This window comes from Cherax quadricarinatus, chromosome 56, assembly GCF_038502225.1.
Source record: "Cherax quadricarinatus isolate ZL_2023a chromosome 56, ASM3850222v1, whole genome shotgun sequence".
NCBI lineage: Eukaryota > Metazoa > Arthropoda > Malacostraca > Decapoda > Parastacidae > Cherax > Cherax quadricarinatus.
Window position 1 is genome coordinate 11,051,543 of NC_091347.1, and position 18,917 is coordinate 11,070,459.

At 45.7% G+C, this 18,917-nt stretch overlaps 1 protein-coding gene and 1 pseudogene across 5 annotated transcripts in view; one reads left to right on the forward strand and one right to left on the reverse strand.

Annotated features, from left to right (window-relative positions):
- The window catches only part of LOC128700667 (adhesion G protein-coupled receptor L4), a 361,845-nt gene that overhangs the window by 298,401 nt on the left and 44,527 nt on the right, over positions 1-18,917 (reverse strand). The window lies entirely within an intron of this gene.
- Positions 10,313-12,300, forward strand: LOC138854364 (uncharacterized; annotated as a pseudogene).

Consider the following 18,917-nt stretch of genomic DNA (forward strand, 5'->3'; position numbering starts at 1 on the left):
GAACGATATTAGCAACACATGCATGCTTCACAGAGACGTAGGACACTTAATGGACTGGACCAAATCACAAATTATCTTCAAAATATCTAATCCCGACAGACGACGTATGGAACCCTTCAATAGAGCAATAAACTCGTTTACAGAAAAAGTGAGATATTATAGTATCATTAAAACGAAGGCACTTATGATCATCAAATATTCTTCGCTCTACGTACATGACACTGTAGTCAGGTGATATCCTGTCAAACTTCTTCTCATGGACTTTCCCAGATAAAGTATTTGCAGTTTGTATTTTGAACGAGACCGCATGGATCTGCAATAATACATGACCAAGTAATGTAATTAATCAAACAATTGCTGTTAGAGATTTTGCCCAAGTAATTGAAGAGTAATATCACTAGTTAGTAATAAAACGTGACCGATGACTGTGTTCCACCTGGTATAGAAATACCTCGTATAATCGGATAATTTTATTATACTAGGAGAAAACATTAGGTCAAACCTGTCATCTAAAACAAAGGAAATACCTGACATAGGTGTGCAAACAAAGATGTGCAAACAAAGATGACTCAGAAAATTTAATAAACGCCTTCAAATCGTTTTGAACCAGAAACAAAAGAGGAATTCTCGAGGAAACAACACAAGATCCAAATTCTTACCTAGCAATATACAATATGATGCTTGATATGGTATTCCTCCTGACCAGTAAAAGAATTAGAAGGCAAATGATGTAAGGACATACTGCATAAAATATATTTTTCAGTTTAACAGCGTAGATCAGGAGGCGAACTGATTATAACAGAAAACATTGTAAAACATACACAGGCAAGAGACGGAGTTACTGTGCCACAGGAAGGTCCAGGAAAAACTATGACATAGGAGGACTCAAGACAACACTAGAGACGGATATGTTATGACATGAGAGGAGAGGGACATACTATGACATGACTAGAGACGGACATACTTTGACATGGCAGGGTCCAAGACAAGGCCAGAGAATGAAATACCATGACATGGAAGGGTCCAAGACTAAGCTAGAGAGGGACATATTATATAGGAGGGTTCAAGACAAAGTTAGAGAGAGATACACTGACATGGGAGGGTTCAAGACAACGCTAGAGAAGGAAATACTAATATAGGAGTGACCAAGACAAGGCTAGAGAATGACATACAATGCCATGGAAGAGGGGAAAAAACAAAGCTACGACATGGAAGACCAAGGCAAGGCTAGAGACGGGCAATATTGTGACATGAGAGAGAAAAAGACGAGGCTAGAGACAGACATAGTGAGATAGTCCGTGAACCTGAGTAATTGAAGGATCTAATGTCACAATGATTTTTAGTTAGTTCAGTCTATCAATACATGGAATTCCGTGGTCTCTTCAGGTTTCTACCTGAAGACCCTCTTGCAAACATTGGTCCATTTTTGACAGATCTGGAGTACATCCTTGGACTGGATGTGGCACGAAAATTATTTTTGAATACAAAAAATTTAAGGACACATTTGCATTTGTCTCAAAATGGGAGTTTTCCAAGAATGACCAATACAATGCTAAAATTTATTTTTTCAACTTTATTGCAGAAATTGCAAGGTCGACAAAGTAAGTAATTTAAGTTACCAGATGTTTCTCTGAGGAGAAAAAAAAAACCGCCCCATTATAGCTAACTGAGGCAAGACTCGCGAAATCGTAATGACACGATTGCAAACAAACCATACCACGGGTGGGGATAGAATCCGCGATCAGAGAGTCTCAAAACTCCAGACCGTCGCGTTAGCCACTGGACCAGCTAGCTGAGGCAATACACCATTATAGCTAACTGAGACACTACACCTGTTACAGCTAACTGAGGCAATAAACCATTATAGCTAACTGAGGCAATAAACATTATAGCTAGCTGAGGCAATACACCATTATAACTGAGGCAATAAACCATTATAGCTAACTGAGGCAATAAACATTATAGCTAGCTGAGGCAATACACCATTATAACTGAGGCAATACACCATTATAGCTAACTGAGGCACCACATCATTATAATTGACGCACAATACCATTATAACTATCAAGCTGCCATTTGGAGAAGAAATCTTGAAAATCATCCTGATGTTTCTAACACAGCTAATATACATGGCTGGAAGAACATCGTTGATGGAAATATTGTGCAGTAAATAACAAAGTGTTGTTACCCCAGCCGTGGGTCTCGCTCTGATGTCAAGAAAATGGTCTTGCTGGCCATCACTGTGCAAGTATCTTTAGTCTCTCAAATTCACACATGCTTATGATCTACAGTTGAGTTCAAACATTGATGATGAATGAAAATGATGATGATGATGATGGATGATGATTGATGACGATGATGATGATGGATGATGATAAAAGGCACAATACCGTGACTGGAACGATACACAATAATCCGCACATTGGAGAGGAGCTTACGACGACGTTTCGGTCCGACTTGGACCATTTACAAAGTCACACTAACGAAAAGAACGAACGAACAAGTTCAGGTAAGATCCCTATGGGATGAGCGGGGAAGACGGGACAGACGAAGAATAGCGAAGGAGAGGAATGTTCTTAGTCGTAGAAATAGAGCCAGGTCTTAACCCAGCAGCTAAGGCGATCGTGGGACAGACTTGAGAACAGGAATAGCAGGGACTGTTGCATTGAACTTGTGGTAGTTGAAGTCTTGAATCTTGAGTAGCTGGCAGCAGGCTAGGTAACATCAGAGGGTAAAACACATATGGGAGTTATAGGAGTAACTGAGGAGACAAGTTTGCAATGGAGCCATTTTCGAACTTTTTGAAGCTGCTCCTAGATAGGTGGTATAATTTAGCCTTGTTACTGAATGTGAAACAGAGGCGTGATAAACTCAAGAACTTGGGTGAGTGTGAAGTGAAGCGGTGATTCACAGGCATACTTGACTGTTCCAGCACCGATGCTTTTGTAGAGTTCAGTACAGGTCTTGGTATCAGTATTTGAAGGAGAAGTGTAGAAGGTAAGGTTTTCCCATGAGGGTTTACTGGAGTCGTCGCTGTCTTCCTCTTCTGGAGTGGATTCATTGGGCGAATCTACAATGGTGGTAGCAGGTGACTGAGGGTCGACAGGAGCAGTGTAATGGTTGTGTAACAGCAGGCTGGGAGAGATGGGAGACGGTGGTTGAGGCAGCATGACCATCGTTGTCGGCGGTGGAAGTGGTTATAGAAGTTACAGGAGCAGTTGCTTGGGCAGGAGACAGGTCTGCAGGTGCAGTAAAGTTCAGGGCGTTGGGTAGGATCTTGAGGATGTCTGCTGAACATGTGGAGTCCGGAAAATTGAAGGCAGGCATGTTGTTCATAGGGAATAGTTCGTTAATAGTGGTGTTGAAAGTGCTGGGGTTTGCTGTGTTTGCAAGGTGTGCATGCATCATGCAGTACAGCACCATGGAGGGAGCAACGTCGGGAAGTGGAGAGAGGGAGTTGCTGGGCGATGGTGCCTGTAGATTGGCGTGTAGTCTTGGTGGTGTCGGTTTGTGGTTTAGTTATTGCAGCGGATGTCGGTGAATTGGAGGTGTTCTTCAGAACTTTCGTTTTCTTCAATATTTCTTTCCTGAGTGGGCACTTAGCTGCAAGGGTAGGATGATTACCCTTGCAGTTAAGACATGTTGGTGCTGTAGTGTTGGTGCAGGATCTGAAATCGTGTCCATCATCCCCACATTTTGAACAAAACTTCTTATCCTTGATGGGGCAGTTCTTGATGGTGTGTTTATAGAAGTAGCAGGTCCAGCAGTGGGAGATGTATGTGAAACGTTCTTGTTCTATATGACTTGGGTGAATGTGGTAATATGAGATGGCCAGACCGTCAGAGAGAGCTTGGGCAGCCATGAAGATGTCTGAGAATGTAATCTTTAGCATAGATGAGGCGTTAGGGATCTTGGAGATGCAGTCTACCGAGGCCCAGGTGTTTTGTTCCTCAATAGATGTCTTCAATGCTTCAGTAGAGAGAGAAAGGTGACGATATTATCCAGTCTTTTCACAAAGATCGAACGTTTCGACTTCAACAGTGGAGACGGGGATAGAGTGAATTGTTGTGTTTGTAGGGTCCTGATTGAAGAGTCGTCCATTAGTTTTGATGCTTCCGTGTCGTCTGTGCAGACGACAATGAAGGAGTCCTTCAAAGAGTGGATTGCCGTAAATTTGACCTGCAGGCAGATCCTAACGGCGGTAGCTAAATTTAGCTTCGAGGAGTCATTTATTGCATCATTCACATTCTTGATTTTCACACGATGCGACAGCATTGTGAAAAGGATGTAACGTTTGAAGAATATAAATTCCCCACCCCGGAGGGGTCGAAGGGAGGCTTCTTGAACGTAGAGCACGAAAAGAGTAGGAGGGAGTATATATAAGCAGAAGGTTGGAGTGGTAGTAGTGGAGGTAGGAGGTAGTGGTAGTAGTGGAGGTAGGAGGTAGTGGTAGTAGTGGAGGTAGGAGGTAGTGGTAGTAGTGGAGGTAGGAAGTAGTGGTAGTAGTGGAGGTAGGAAGTAGTGGAGGTAGGAAGTAGTGGAGGTAGGAAGTAGTGGTAGTAGTGGAGGTAGGAAGTAGTGTTAGTAGTGGAGGTAGGAAGTAGTGTTAGTAGTGGAGGTAGGAAGTAGTGGTAGTAGTGGAGGTAGGAAGTAGTGGTAGTAGTGGAGGTAGGAGGTAGTGGTAGTAGTGGAGGTAGGAGGTAGTGGTAGTAGTGGAGGTAGGAGGTAGTGGTAGTAGTGGAGGTAGGAAGTAGTGGTAGTAGTGGAGGTAGGAGGTAGTGGTAGTAGTGGAGGTAGGAGGTAGTGGTAGTAGTGGAGGTAGGAGGTAGTGGTAGTAGTGGGGGTAGGAGGTAGTGGTAGTAGTGGAGGTAGGAGGTAGTGGTAGTAGTGGAGGTAGGAGGTAGTGGTAGTAGTGGAGGTAGGAGGTAGTGGTAGTAGTGGAGGTAGGAGGTAGTGGTAGCAGTGGAGGTAGGAGGTAGTGGTAGCAGTGGAGGTAGGAGGTAGTGGTAGTAGTGGAGGTAGGAGGTAGTGGTAGTAGTGGAGGTAGGGGTAGTAGTGGAGGTAGGAGGTAGTGGTAGTAGTGGAGGTAGGGGTAGTAGTGGAGGTAGGAGGTAGTGGTAGTAGTGGAGGTAGGAGGTAGTGGTAGTAGTGGAGGTAGGAGGTAGTGGTAGTAGTGGAGGTAGGAGGTAGTGGTAGTAGTGGAGGTAGGAGGTAGTGGTAGTAGTGGAGGTAGGAGGTAGTGGTAGTAGTGGAGGTAGGAGGTAGTGGTAGTAGTGGAGGTAGGTGGTAGTGGTAGTGGAGAAGACAATAAGGAGTCAGTCAAATACTAAGAAAGAGGAGCACTACAAGGGAGCTGGTGCCCACAGAGGGTAAGAGCAAGAACACCGAGGGGAAAAAAATAAATAATGAAGGAACAAATACGCAAGGCAGAAGAAAGACAACCCAAAGGAGGAAAAAAGGAGAGAAAAGAGGAAGAGGGAAACGAAAAAAGAGGAGGAATCAGGTTTTAAGTCACAGGCGTTCTAAAGCTTGGAGCATTTTACAATGTAGTGAGATAGGAAGGCATCTACAGAGACGAAGCCAGGACTACGATTCATACAAGGAAAGTTGTGAATTAGGGAGGATTCAACCAGACGGCAACTGTTGAAGTTGGAAGCAGGGTAGACAATTTTAGCAGAAGACCAGTCGATAGGATGACTGTGATCTCTGACGTGACAGAAAAGAGCATTGTTAGTGTCGGCAAGCCTAACACCATTTATGTGCTCCCTAAGTGTGTCAGAAAGAGATCGGCCAGTTTCTCCAAAGTGCTGAAGAGGACAGGAGAAACAAGAAATAGAGTAGACACCAGGAGCATCTGTTAATAGTGTTAGGCTTGCCGATGCTAACAATGCTCATTTGTCACGTCAGAGATCACAATCATCCTATTGACTGGTCTTCTGCTAAAACTTTCTTTCCTACTTCCAACTCCAACAGTTGCCGTCTGGTTGAATCCTCCCTAATTCACAACTTTCCTTGTATGAATCGTAGTCCTGGCTTCGTCTCTGTAGATGCCTTCCTTTCCCACTACATTGTAAAATGCTCCAAGCTTTAGAACGCCTGTGACTTAAAACCTGATTCCTCCTCTTCTTTCTTTTCCCTCTTTCCCTTTTCTCTCTCCTTTTTTCCTCCTTTGGGTTGTCTTTCTTCTGCCTTGCGTATTTGTTCCTTCATTATTTATTCCCCCCCCCCACTCTGTGTTCTTGCTCTTACCCTCTGTGGGCACCAGCTCCCTGGCAGTGCTCCTCTTTCTTAGTATTTGACTGGCCCCTCCTCCTTATTGCCTTCTCCACTACCTCCTACCTCCACTACTACCACTACCTCCTACCTCCAGTACTACCACTACCTCCTACCTCCAGTACTACCACTACCTCCTACCTCCACTACTACCACTACCTCCTACCTCCACTACTACCACTACCTCCTACCTCCACTACTACCACTACCTCCTACCTCCACTACTACCTCTACCTCCTACCTCCAGTACTACCTCTACCTCCTACCTCCAGTACTACCACTACCTCCTACCTCTAGTACTACCACTACCTCCTACCTCCACTACTACCACTACCTCCTACCTCCACTACTACCACTACCTCCTACCTCCACTACTACCACTACCTCCTACCTCCACTACTACCACTACCTCCTACCTCCACTACTACCACTACCTCCTGCCACCACTACCACCTCCTGCTTATGTATACTCACTCCTACTCTTCTATTCGTTAATATGACTTTGTAAATGGTCGAAATCGGACCGAAACGTCGTGGTAAGCTCCTGTCTCCTATGTGCTGGTTATTTGTGTGTGATGATGATGATAACCTGGAGCAAGATGCGAAAGATCTATAATGGTGATTGAAGAGTATGTTAATTATGGTACTGTAACATAGCATATTATCCAATAGTATAGTCACTGTACTAGTATCTATACTTAGTGTATATAATCTTATTATTTAATAAGTAAATGTGGAAAATGTGTTGTAGTGAATGTGATTAATTTACAGTGTTACTTTTGACATTATATAAAAAATAGTCATTTATTGATCGAATGATTTTAATTGTATATATTTAAAGTGGATTATATGATTAATCTGCGAGTTGTTGGTGTACATCAGAAAATTAAAAATAACAGTAATTTTCACAGTAGTTTACTTATTCCATATTTCTTATCAGTTCTATTTGAAATATATCCGTACGTGTAGAACACGACTTGGTTGATATGTACACAGTAAAGCTGAAGTTGAGTAACGAACAGTACCACAGTACTACGCCCCCCGCGTCCCGGTTACAGACCGAGCCGCGGGGGCGCTGACCCCTGAAGCCCTCTCCTGGTACACCCCAGAATGATATTTTGAAATATTTATTATTTTTAATGTTTGGCTGTATATTGGCAGGAACATTTTTGTCACTAATTTAAATTAGTTAAAATTTTAGTGTTGTAAAGTCAACTATTAATGATTTATGGCCTAAAAACTCTATATTTGGCTGACAATATATGGATGTTTTAAAAGATGTCTTCTAAAAATGCATTTAGCTGGGAATCTGAAGTGTCCATCACTAGATTCCTAACAAGTGAAGAAAGAGGCTACAGACGGACCTACTATGACAGTTGGGACAGACAAGGACAGACCAGCATAGCGTTATATAAGAAGGACCAAGACAAGGAAAGAAGCGGATGTGCTAAGACATGGAAGTGACCAAGGATAGAAACTGTCAAATTATTATAGTCAATAGTCAGGTTTATTTCTTTGCAAGAGTACATTGAGATTATGTATTTACAATAATGAGTTGCAGATATGGAAAGGACCAAGACAACGGTTGAGACGGATATAGTACCATATGGGAGAACCTCAGGCAACACTTAAGTGAATGTAATATAATATGGGAGGGACCAAGAGAAGATAAAAGATATAATATAGACATGGGAGATCCTATGGCAAGGCTCGCCCTAGTGTACTACTGTGGAGTATATTCTTCCCCAGCCAGCTAGATGAGTTTCCCGCTGTTCACGTGTGACTCAAAGCCTTGGACTACCAGAGTAGGAATGTGTCACTAATGTTTAATTCTGTCTGTGTGTAACTGCGTAGTCTCACGTCAGTGATTGTAAGACTGCTGTGAAATTGCATGATACTTTAAGGATGGTTTCTAAGTATGATTTCTATCTTTTTTCTATCAAAGACTTGTATAGAATAAACAAGCTAAAATACAACCATGATACTTAAACTAAAAGTTTCTGTCTCAGAAGGATATTGCCAAGACTGCGAACAGAGGCAGCAGGAAATGTCTGATGAGAAATATACAAGTTATTTCCTAAATTCACATGACAATGTTTCCAGTGACGAAGACCAGACTTCAGCTGGAAATACTGCTCACAGGCCTACCACAAGGAGGTCTGCTGCTGCCTCTACCACCATTCCTGCTGCCCCTGCTGCCTCGGCTACCACAACCTGCTGCCTCGGCTACCACAACCTGTTGCCTCGACTACCACAACCTGCTCCCCCTGCTACCACAACCGGTGCCTTGGCTACCACAACCTGCTGCCCCTGCTACCACAACCTGCTGCCTCGGCTACCACAACCTCCTGCCTCGGCTACCACAGCCTGCTCCCCCTGCTACCACAACCTCCTGCCTCGGCTACCACAACCTCCTGCCTCGGCTACCACAACCTCCTGCCTCGGCTACCACAACCTCCCTGCCTCGGCTACCACAACCACCTGCCTTGGCTGTCACAACCTCCTGCCTCGGCTACCACAACCTCCTGCCTCGGCTACCACAACCTCCTGCCTCGACTACCACAACCTCCTGCCTCGGCTACCACAACCTCCTGCCTCGGCTACCACAACCTCCTGCCTCGGCTACCACAACCTCCTGCCTCGGCTACCACAACCTCCTGCCTCGGCTACCACAACCTCCTGCCTCGGCTACCACAACCTCCTGCCTCGGCTACCACAACCTCCTACTTCGGTTACCACAACCACCTGCCTCGGTTACCACAACCTCCTGCCTCGGCTGCCACAACCTGCTGCCTCGGCTGCCACAACCTGCTGCCTCGGCTGCCACAACCTGTTGCCTCAACTGCCACAACCTGCTGCCTCGGCTACCACAACCTGCTGCCTCGGCTACCACAACCTGCTGCCTCGGCTACCACAACCTGCTGCCTCGACTGCCACAACCTGCTGCCTCGACTGCCACAACCTGCTGCCTCGGCTACCACAACCTGCTGCCTCGGCTGCCACAACCTGCTGCCTCGGCTGCCACAACCTGCTGCCTCGGCTGCCACAACCTGCTGCCTCGGCTGCCACAACCTGCTGCCTCGGCTGCCACAACCTGCTGCCTCGGCTGCCACAACCTGCTGCCTCGGCTGCCACAACCTGCTGCCTCGGCTGCCACAACCTGCTGCCTCGGCTGCCACAACCTGCTGCCTCGGCTGCCACAACCTGCTGCCTCGGCTGCCACAACCTGCTGCCTCGGCTACCACAACCTGCTGCCTCGGCTACCACAACCTGCTGCCTCGGCTGCCACAACCTCCTGCCTCGGCTACCACAACCTCCTGCCTCGGCTACCACAACCTCCTGCCTCGGCTACCACAACCTGCTGCCTCGGCTACCACAACCTGCTGCCTCGGCTACCACAACCTGCTGCCTCGGCTACCACAACCTGCTACCTCGGTTACCACAACCTGCTGCCTCGGCTACCACAACCTGCTGCCTCGGCTACCACAACCTCCTGCCTCGGCTACCACAACCTCCTGCCTCGGCTATCACAACCTGCTGCCTCGGCTACCACAACCTGCTGCCTCGGCTACTACAACCTGCTGCCTCGGCTACCACAACCTGCTGCCTCGGCTACCACAACCTGCTGCCTCGGCTGCCACAACCTGCTGCCTCGGCTACCACAACCTGCTGCCTCGGCTACCACAACCTCCTGCCTCGGCTACCACTCAAATTGGTCGTCAGTGACGGAAACGAAATGAAAGTAATGTTGACTGTTTTTTCAACTGTGACTTAACTAAAGAAAAATCTTCACAATACTTCTGAATCTGTGTAAAGTTGGACACTACATTCATCTGCCTCAACAAGAAACAAGATGAAACTAAAGAACCAACACCAGAAGCCAGGAATACCGACACATCCTCACAAATGTCTCACGTTATTTACTGATGATGAAATGAGGAAACTGTGTGGCATATACCAACGTTTGTATAATCAGGAAAACTGCTGCTAAATTCCGAAATGGGAGTGCTAATGTATACACGACAACACCAGCTGAGATATGTGTAGCATCAAGTGCAACAGGCAATGCCCGTTTGCTTTCCTTTTATCCTGTTTACGTTTTGATGATTCTGCAACAAGACAAACAAGACAAAACACAGGCAGATTTGTTCCATTGAGAACAATAGGGAACAGCTTCATTGACAAATGTGGGAGACAGCACACTTAAGGGGACAAAATTGCGGTGAATGTACAACTTGCATTCAAGGGTTGCTGCTTATTCCTTATATTATACATCCCAAATAAACCTGCAAAGTATGGCATAAGGTTGGTATTAGAAAATGACGTAGACAGCAAATATTTCCCGGCTGGCTCACCAGTTCTGGGAAAATATGCACACATCGCATATGATCCTTGGGTATTACTACACTAGAGAACTGATCAAAAAATCATGGTACAGGTGGGGTTTGAACCCATGGCGAGTAATAAAGCTACAGGCCAGCTAGCTACAATAAGATTCATCCAACTAGGTACATTTATACACCGTAGGAAGGTTAGCATGGTTTAAACCGCACCCGTTCCGTGACTTGTTTGCAATCACGTTATTACGATTCCGCGAATCAAGAAATATCATAACAATAATAAAAATGTAACAACTTATTAAGAACACTGGTAAAGAATGGCGTGTGACCTGGTCGTAATGGCGTGTGACCTGGTCGTAATGGCGTGTGACCTGGTCGTAATGGCGTGTGACCTGGTCGTAATGGCGTGTGACCTGGTCGTAATGGCGTGTGACCTGGTCGTAATGGGTTCTAGAACAAAACAAACTCAGCAGATAGACTATAACTTGCATTTCCTTCACCAGATATAATTTGCCAGATATATACATGTAAACTTATGTACAGAGATTGAATAGTAATATGTACCACACGACGGTGACAGAATGGCAAAAGCAAAAGCCAGAGAGAGAGAGCACCGTCCTTAACCAGCAGGTAGGCAAGTCTGGCAAATGCTGACCGCAAGTGAACCACATTGCCTCAGCATTTGGCAGGCTCGCCTGTGATTGCACAATGAACTAAGGTACTGATTTAACGACGGGTACCCTAATAATTATAATCGTTAAACCCTTAGCACCCGGTTTGCTGATTGGGAGGCAGCCTATATGGGAATGTGACATACGTCGAATAAATTGCAACATACTCTTTGCATGTCACACAACTGATAACTGGCTTACGTTTGTGCTGTTAATCTCCGTCCTGCTTCAGAACTGTGGGCTGACCCCTCAGTGGTACAGTAAAAGCCAACAAACTACAAATTCCAAAGACGAGTAACAGAGGTGATCGACAACTTATAGATCCAGAATGTTGCTTCACTAAAGAAATTACTTTGGCATCCTACCAACCAGTTTAAAACATGACGAGTCAGCCAACCATCAGAACAAGTGACAAGCCTGAAATAACTGAATATTACAGTCACAAAGAAAAAAGGAAAAGTAATAATATGAAATGCTTCATATATCCAAGCAGCAGAAAAATAGAGATGGCCTCTCTGTTTCTTCTTCTGAATTCTCAATGCACTCAAGTTTTTGGAGTATTTGGCAAACCTAACACAAGCGGTGTGGAGACAATTTACTCAGGAGTTATCTATAGGACTGATCAGGCCAAGGAGAGAGTCACTACTACACAATTCTCTCGTATCTTGAAGACTACGATTTGCAATGTCTGCGAAATTTCTACCCCTTCTGTAGCCCAAGCAGGAATAGCTGCAGGAATAATGGTACAGTGATGAGGAGCGCAATGTGTAATAAGTGTTCAGACCAGAGTTAATACCACCCTGTCTCCACTGGCTGCAACAACTAGATAATGTCTATAAAAGGCCATGGCATTTCTATTGTTTATATGGGATTCCTACAGCGTTAATATAAACTGCCAATATTCGACCTCTAAATTTATGCTGACTTTGCCATTGTGCACCACAGATCAAGATGAAGCTGAGAGACGCTTCTTCCAGCTGAAGCAACGTAACACTGCTGTGTACCAGCAGTGTTAAGTTCCCAGCCTCAGTCTTTGCTCTAGTAATATTAAAGGAAAAACTTTTTCTGGGTAACCGTTTACAAGTGTTTTTCTAAGATATTTGCTGCCAACCTTGAGCTGGAGTTCGTCACGGCCATGCTAGCGGGAGATTCGTCTGTAAAAACTTGCATTTGTGGACACAGTGGTGTTTATGTTAACCTTCCTATGGTGTAGAAATATACCTAGTTGGACGAATCTTATTGTGGCTAGCTGGTCCAGTGGCTAACGCGACGGTCTGGAGTTTTGAGACTCTGATCGCGGGTTCTATCCCCGCCCGTGGTATGGTTTATATATAATAGACTTTCTTCAGTTTTTAGAGATGGACAATAAAGAGCAGTTCTTGAAGTTAACTTGGAATTTTTTACTTTAAGACATTTTCATTTTAACTATCTTTTTTTCTTTTTTTCTTTAGTGAACGACATTCCCATCATAGTGAAATGATTACAAAAAACCCACATTAATACAGCAGGAACAGAGTCGGGCATAGTATTAAATAAGGGATACCAAGACGAGGCTTGAGACGGACATACTGTGACATGGGATGGTCGATGACGAGGCTTGAGACGGACATACTGTGACATGGGATGGTCGATGACGAGGCTTGAGACGGACATACTGTGACATGGGATGGTCGATGACGAGGCTTGAGACGGACATACTGTGACATGGGAAGGTCCAAGATAAAGCTGGAGAAGGACATAGCATGACATGGGAGGGAGGAAGACAATACTGTATACAGACATGCTGTGACACGAGAGAGAGACATGACTATAGACGGATATATATAGCATGACATGAAATTGTCCAAGACAATAACTAAGATATGTATATTAATTACTTACACTATTAGATTAATGATTTGGAATGAATTAGAAGGCATTATAAATTAAGTAACAAAACATTAAAAAATTATGACACATTATAAATTAAGTTACATTGTAAATTAGTCTGTCTTCAAACATGACTTAAAAATTTAATCTAGCAAAACTACGTCAGTTTACCGACAACTCAAAGAGTCCCAGCCGCTGGAGCTCAACTCATGCAAACTCGAAAATGAATTTTCACTATATGAAACCGAGCAGTTGTTTGATGTTGTTCGATGCTACCACGATTACCAGGTATTACGAGGTATCGTTGGGTATGATTAATCAGTAAGTAGTGATGAAGAGCCCAGGAGCTGTCTGCTCACTGGTTCACTCGTCATTCATAATTTAAAGGTAGCTTGGCAGCCTTGAAACCCAGTGTTCACCTGGTGCACCAACACCAGGTCTGATAGACAGCACAGGAGCTGGGTCCTCACCTGCTCTTGTACAAGATATACAGACCATAGCTGATATCAGTGACATACTACTATACAGAAAGCCCCTCGTTATGCTGAGCATTACAGGCAAATTAGGTCAGTTTTGTCCCAGGATGCGACCCACACCAGTCGACTAACACCCAGGTACCCATTTTACTGATGTTTGAACAGGAACATCAGGTGTAAGTAAAAACTCAGAATGTTTCCACCCTTGTCGGGAATCGAACCCGAACCCTCAGCGACACACCGAGTGTTCCAACACTGATGATACAACATGCATTCCAACACTGACGACACACCGAGTGTTCCAACACTGATGATACAACATGCATTCCAACACTGACGACACACCGGGTGTTCCAACACTGATGATACAACATGCATTCCAACACTGACGACACACCGAGTGTTCCAATACTGATGATACAATATGCATTCCAACACTGACGACACACCGAGTGTTCCAGCACTGATGATACAACATGCATTCCAACACTGACGACACACCGAGTGTTCCAACACTGATGATACAACATGCATTCCAACACTGACGACACACCGAGTGTTCCAACACTGATGATACAACATGCATTCCAACACTGACGACACACCGAGTGTTCCAACACTGATGATACAACATGCATTCTAACACTGACGACACACCGAGTGTTCCAACACTGATGATACAACATGCATTCCAACACTGACGACACACCGAGTGTTCCAACACTGATGATACAACATGCATTCTAACACTGACGACACACCGAGTGTTCCAACACTGATGATACAACATGCATTCCAACACTGACGACACACCGAGTGTTCCAACACTGATGATACAACATGCATTCCAACACTGACGACACACCGAGTGTTCCAACACTGATGATACAACATGCATTCTAACACTGACGACACACCGAGTGTTCCAACACTGATGATACAACATGCATTCCAACACTGACGACACACCGAGTGTTCCAACACTGATGATACAACATGCATTCTAACACTGACGACACACCGAGTGTTCCAACACTGATGATACAACATGCATTCCAACACTGACGACACACCGAGTGTTCCAACACTGATGATACAACATGCATTCTAACACTGACGACACACCGAGTGTTCCAACACTGATGATACAACATGCATTCTAACACTGACGACACACCGAGTGTTCCAACACTGATGATACAACATGCATTCCAACACTGACGACACACCGAGTGTTCCAACACTGATGATACAACATGCATTCCAACACTGACGACACACCGAGTGTTCCAACACTGATGATACAACATGCATTCTAACACTGACGACACACCGAGTGTTCCAACACCGACGATGCAACACGTGCACCAATACCTACGATGCAGCACGTGCACAAACACTAATGATGCAACACGTGCACCAACACTGATGATGCAACACGTGCACCAACACTGATGATGCAACACTTGCACCAACACTGATGATGCAGCACGTGCACCAACACTAATGATGCAACACGTGCACCAACACTGATGATGCAACATGTGCACCAACACTGATGATGCAACACGTGCACCAACACTGATGATGCAACACGTGCATCAACACTGATGATGCAACACGTGCACCAACACTGATGATGCAACACGTGCACCAACACTGATGATGCAACACGTGCACCAACACTGATGATGCAACACGTGCACCAACACTGACGATGCAACACGTGCACCAACACTGACGATGAAACACGTGCACCAACACTGACGATGAAACACGTGCACCAACACTGACGATGAAACACGTGCACCAACACTGACGATGAAACACGTGCACCAACACTGATGATGAAACACGTGCACCAACACTGATGATGCAACACGTGCACCAACACTGACGATGCAACACGTGCACCAACACTGACGATGAAACACGTGCACCAACACTGACGATGAAACACGTGCACCAACACTGACGATGAAACACGTGCACCAACACTGGCGATGAAACACGTGCACCAACACTGATGATGCAACACGTGCACCAACACTGACGATGCAACACGTGCACCAACACTGACGATGAAACACGTCAAAAAACATATCATTAAGGTGTTAACGAGTGTTTATATTACTGGATAAATGATGAAATGGAATGAATTAAGAGGCATTGTAAATTATATTAGAAAAAATTATAAATATTAAACATTTTTCCTAGTCGATTGATGGGCAATGAATAGATGTTTAGTGCAACTGATGTAACTTGCTGGCTAGACAGGTCCTGCAAGACTTGGCAACCCACTCATTGCTGGCTAGACAGGTCCTGCAAGACTTGGCAACCCACTCATTGCTGGCTAGACAGGTACTGCAAGACTTGGCAACCCACTCATTGCTGGCTAGACAGGTCCTGCAAGACTTGGCAACCCACTCATTGCTGGCTAGACAGGTCCTGCAAGACTTGGCAACCCACTCATTGCTGGCTAGACAGGTACTGCAAGACTTGGCAACCCACTCATTGCTGGCTAGACAGGTCCTGCAAGACTTGGCAACCCACTCATTGCTGGCTAGACAGGTCCTGCAAGACTTGCCAGCCCACTCATTGCTGGCTAGACAGGTCCTGCAAGACTTGGCAACCCACTCATTGCTGGCTAGACAGGTCCTGCAAGACTTGGCAACCCACTCATTGCTGGCTAGACAGGTCCTACAAGACTTGGCAACCCACTCATTGCTGGCTAGACAGGTCCTGCAAGACTTGCCAGCCCACTCATTGCTGGCTAGACAGGTCCTGCAAGACTTGGCAACCCACTCATTGCTGGCTAGACAGGTCCTGCAAGACTTGGCAACCCACTCATTGCTGGCTAGACAGGTCCTGCAAGACTTGGCAACCCACTCATTGCTGGCTAGACAGGTCCTGCAAGACTTGGCAACCCACTCATTGCTGGCTAGACAGGTCCTGCAAGACTTGGCAACCCACTCATTGCTGGCTAGACAGGTCCTGCAAGACTTGGCAACCCACTCATTGCTGGCTAGACAGGTACTGCAAGACTTGGCAACCCACTCATTGCTGGCTAGACAGGTCCTACAAGACTTGGCAACCCACTCATTGCTGGCTAGACAGGTACTGCAAGACTTGGCAACCCACTCATTGCTGGCTAGACAGGTCCTACAAGACTTGGCAACCCACTCATTGCTGGCTAGACAGGTCCTGCAAGACTTGGCAACCCACTCATTGCTGGCTCGACAGGTCCTGCAAGACTTGGCAACCCACTCATTGCTGGCTAGACAGGTCCTGCAAGACTTGGCAACCCACTCATTGCTGGCTAGACAGGTACTGCAAGACTTGGCAACCCACTCATTGCTGGCTAGACAGGTCCTGCAAGACTTGGCAACCCACTCATTGCTGGCTAGACAGGTCCTGCAAGACTTGGCAACCCACTCATTGCTGGCTAGACAGGTACTGCAAGACTTGGCAACCCACTCACTGCTGGCTAGACAGGTACTGCAAGACTTGGCAACCCACTCATTGCTGGCTAGACAGGTCCTACAAGACTTGGCAACCCACTCATTGCTGGCTAGACAGGTACTGCAAGACTTGGCAACCCACTCATTGCTGGCTAGACAGGTCCTACAAGACTTGGCAACCCACTCATTGCTGGCTAGACAGGTCCTGCAAGACTTGGCAACCCACTCATTGCTGGCTAGACAGGTCCTACAAGACTTGGCAACCCACTCATTGCTGGCTAGACAGGTCCTGCAAGACTTGCCAGCCCACTCATTGCTGGCTAGACAGGTCCTGCAAGACTTGGCAACCCACTCACTGCTGGCTAGACAGGTACTGCAAGACTTGGCAACCCACTCATTGCTGGCTAGACAGGTCCTACAAGACTTGGCAACCCACTCATTGCTGGCTAGACAGGTACTGCAAGACTTGGCAACCCACTCATTGCTGGCTAGACAGGTCCTACAAGACTTGGCAACCCACTCATTGCTGGCTAGACAGGTCCTGCAAGACTTGGCAACCCACTCATTGCTGGCTAGACAGGTCCTACAAGACTTGGCAACCCACTCATTGCTGGCTAGACAGGTCCTGCAAGACTTGGCAACCCACTCATTGCTGGCTAGACAGGTCCTACAAGACTTGGCAACCCACTCATTGCTGGCTAGACAGGTCCTGCAAGACTTGCCAGCCCACTCATTGCTGGCTAGACAGGTCCTGCAAGACTTGGCAACCCACTCACTGCTGGCTAGACAGGTACTGCAAGACTTGGCAACGCACTCATTGCTGGCTAGACAGGTCCTACAAGACTTGGCAACCCACTCATTGCTGGCTAGACAGGTACTGCAAGACTTGGCAACCCACTCATTGCTGGCTAGACAGGTCCTACAAGACTTGGCAACCCACTCATTGCTGGCTAAACAGGTCCTGCAAGACTTGGCAACCCACTCATTGCTGGCTAGACAGGTCCTGCAAGACAATGCCACTGGCATGTCATCACGTTAGATGTAGATAAATGGTTCTGAGAACCGACAAGTTGATAAATTAGACACATATGGAACACTTGGGTATCTTTAATGAGTAAACATTTCTCCAGGCATTGACTTCTTCAGTCCTATACAAGAAGAATGATGAAGACCAGAAGGAGTTTGAGGTAATCAGTCCCTCAGCCTGAAGTCGAAGTAATCAGTCCATCAGTATTGAAAAGAATACAGCATATGTGCGAAGAAGTGTCTTATATACTGTAGACAGGTGAGGTGCAGCAGTCGTAGGCGATATCACAGTGGACAAATGCACATGTGGAAGTAGGTCATGACTATATGTTAGGCAAGTGAAGAATTCCCTGTATCAAGATCTCAAGATGTTGCTGTGTCTAACAGGAATGTAGATAGAATGGTTCAGAGAACCGAGAACCCAGATTCACATAGCTATGTGGTGGTAAAAGGAACGAGCACCTTGAAGGCACTCTGAGTCAGAAGCGGAAATGAATTTGAGTTTCGTCAAAAAATCAATACCAGCTCTTTCAAATTATTTTTATTTTAGACTAGGAAAGATTTATAGATCGATATGTTTTCTTTCGCTGGGTCGTCATCATTAATTCAGACAGATCAACAATAAAGGTGCTTAATATCCAGCTTTCTGTGGGAATTATGCTTGTTGAACAGTAGCCAGTGAAGTGATAAATCAAGATTTTCGAATGTGCAGTGATGTGTTCAGTTATCTTAGGTAAAAGACCAGGTTCGTTAATGATGACGTCTTCCAAGTTCGAAGAATTTGAAAAATTACTTTAGCAA